This window comes from Amphiura filiformis, chromosome 5 (assembly GCF_039555335.1).
Source record: "Amphiura filiformis chromosome 5, Afil_fr2py, whole genome shotgun sequence".
In the NCBI taxonomy this organism is placed as follows: Eukaryota; Metazoa; Echinodermata; class Ophiuroidea; order Amphilepidida; family Amphiuridae; genus Amphiura; species Amphiura filiformis.
In genome coordinates this window covers 6,768,037-6,770,542 of record NC_092632.1, presented here as the reverse complement: position 1 = coordinate 6,770,542, position 2,506 = coordinate 6,768,037, and positions in this window count along the sequence as shown.

Below are 2,506 nucleotides of genomic sequence, written 5' to 3'. Positions count from 1 at the left end.
AGATCTGATTTAATCAGTTGAGCTGCTTCAATGAGTGTTATCTTGGTTTAATAGCTTTTTAATGGGGTTTAAGTCCTGCAAAGGTCGAGATGAATTCTACTGTAGACATGACTGCATCATGCCCCGGGCGGGAATCACCATGGTGACCTTTACATTAATCACACAGTTGCAGATAGAAAAAAAAAAAAAAAATCGGCATTTTCATGTTTGAATGAATATAGGTTATCCGTGTACTATTTAAGTTGCATATCCTATCAGCGACTGCTATACCTTGTTTAGGACTTTCAAAAGAAGCACCTGCATGTGCAACCATGACTGTTTCAAAATAGCCCGCCAAAGTCATGCAGGTAACCTGAGGTCGTGCATTGAAGTGGTTTAAATGAGGAATACTACGGGAACCAGCGCCTTTTGTTAGAAGTCACACATGAGTAAAGTGGATAACCTCTATTTCAATATTTTTAATAATAATAATAATAATGTACACTTAATAAAGCGCCGGTATCCGTCGAGAGACGCTCATGGCGCTTTGCAAAAAACAACCAACATGTACAATGATACAAACATATTATAACAATTATTGGTGGCCAACTCGGGGGGGGGAGGTCTGTCCCTATGGACGCTGGCATAACTAATCTCATTAACACATCACGCTGTGTTTTATTTGTGTGTGTGGGGTGTTGATATAGCCAGTTTGGAGAATGAGTCAAAATACAAACCAAAAATCCGGCAAAGAATCAGCGCGTTTAGGGTACGCAATCGCGGAAAAACAAATGTTATGAACAGACCTATAACCAGGATTTATTTGGGTGTGAGGACTGGGTGGATTTTGAAAAAGTGGATTTTTTTTCAAAATTTGAACCATTTTTGACCAAAAGGGCTAAAGACCTCGCTGGCTACGCTCGCAAATGGGGTATTGGGGTCAAATAAAAGGAGTATTTTTTTGCTATTTGGGGATATCCGCCCCTGCCCCCCCATTGGCCTAGTTGGGAATATGGTATTAGGGCCTACTTCAGAACTCATACATTTCTGAAGTAAATTGCGCTGTAAAAATGATTCTTAAACACTTGAGAATGTTCTTGCAATCTTATTGGTTCTTACCCGTGTGATATGACAACTAGGCCAATGGGGGGGGGGCAGGGCGGATATCCCCAAATAGCATTAGGTATTGATGGAGTTTGATCTTTTTCTTTTTGGTCGTAATTTTATGTGCAATATGGGATTTGGGTGTTATTTATTTATTTTGTGCAATATTTTGGGTTCGGGAGTTATTTATTTATTTATTTATTTGGTTCTGTTGCCTGATCTGCTTGTTTCCCCATTTCTTTTTTTCTTTAAGGACCCTATGGAAATAAGCCTCAATTTTATTGAGGCTTTTGGGCTATCCTTGGTACTCGTCTGGTGTTTACTCCATAATCCATATATTTCGTTGCTATATCTGGTATTTCATGCAATTGACCACATCTTGTATACGTATTTATAATGTATAGTTTTTTATCATATGTGCTGTAATATTTTTTATGTGAGTACTGAATAAATATGAATGAATGAATGAATGATATCACACACCTTAGCGCGTGCGTGTCGACGCGATACTCGTATGCGCTATTTGAACCAATCGGATTGTACACAGCAACAACAGAACTGATCGATTCTAAGCCCTAGGTAATTCCAATTAAAATTTGGTATACTTATGATTAATATATTTATTTTCATTGAAATGAGTACTTAAAAGAATGAAGAATGAATGGTATATTTAGCCGCGTGTCGACGCATCTATCGTCAATCATATTACAACGCGACATCAGGTAATTATTAAAATTTGGTATACTTATGATTAATATATTTATTTTCATTAAAACAACTCGGCTTCGCCTCGTTGTTTTACTTAAAAGAATGATGTCGCCCGTGTTATAACTTATATGAGACGATAGATGCACTCCAGCGGCTAAAAACAACACCTTCATTCTCTTATTATGGTCGGGGATTTTAACGAGTTTCATTGTTTGAAAAACATATGCACGGACTTTCTAAATCTCCTTGCTTTATACAGCCTGTCTCAAAATAAATTGTGCAAGTGAAAAGCGCCCTCTGGCAATTAGAAAATACCGTTGTGACATAATGCTTACATCAACGTCAAGGGCGTAGTCTTAGCTCTCAAATGCCGTTTGTTCTGTTCAATTTGCTTGTTTTAATCTCGAGATATTTTTAGTTAACGAAGAAAGGGTAAAATCACAATTGTGCCACTTTTACTAGGGAAGAAGGCTTTACATGTAACAGTGATAGCATCAAGTTTATCAAGAGTTCCTTCGTGAAATCAAAAGAATGCATTAATTACACAATACAAAATTTTGTTGACTGTTTTTACTGTTTTATCATGATGCAGGAATGATGATTCTCTTTTTCCACTTAAAAGAGATTAAAAGATAAATAAATAGTTCACATTCTGCTGTGAAAATTAAATACATGTGCATGTCAATGATTTTATTATGGTAAATACTGTTCTCTT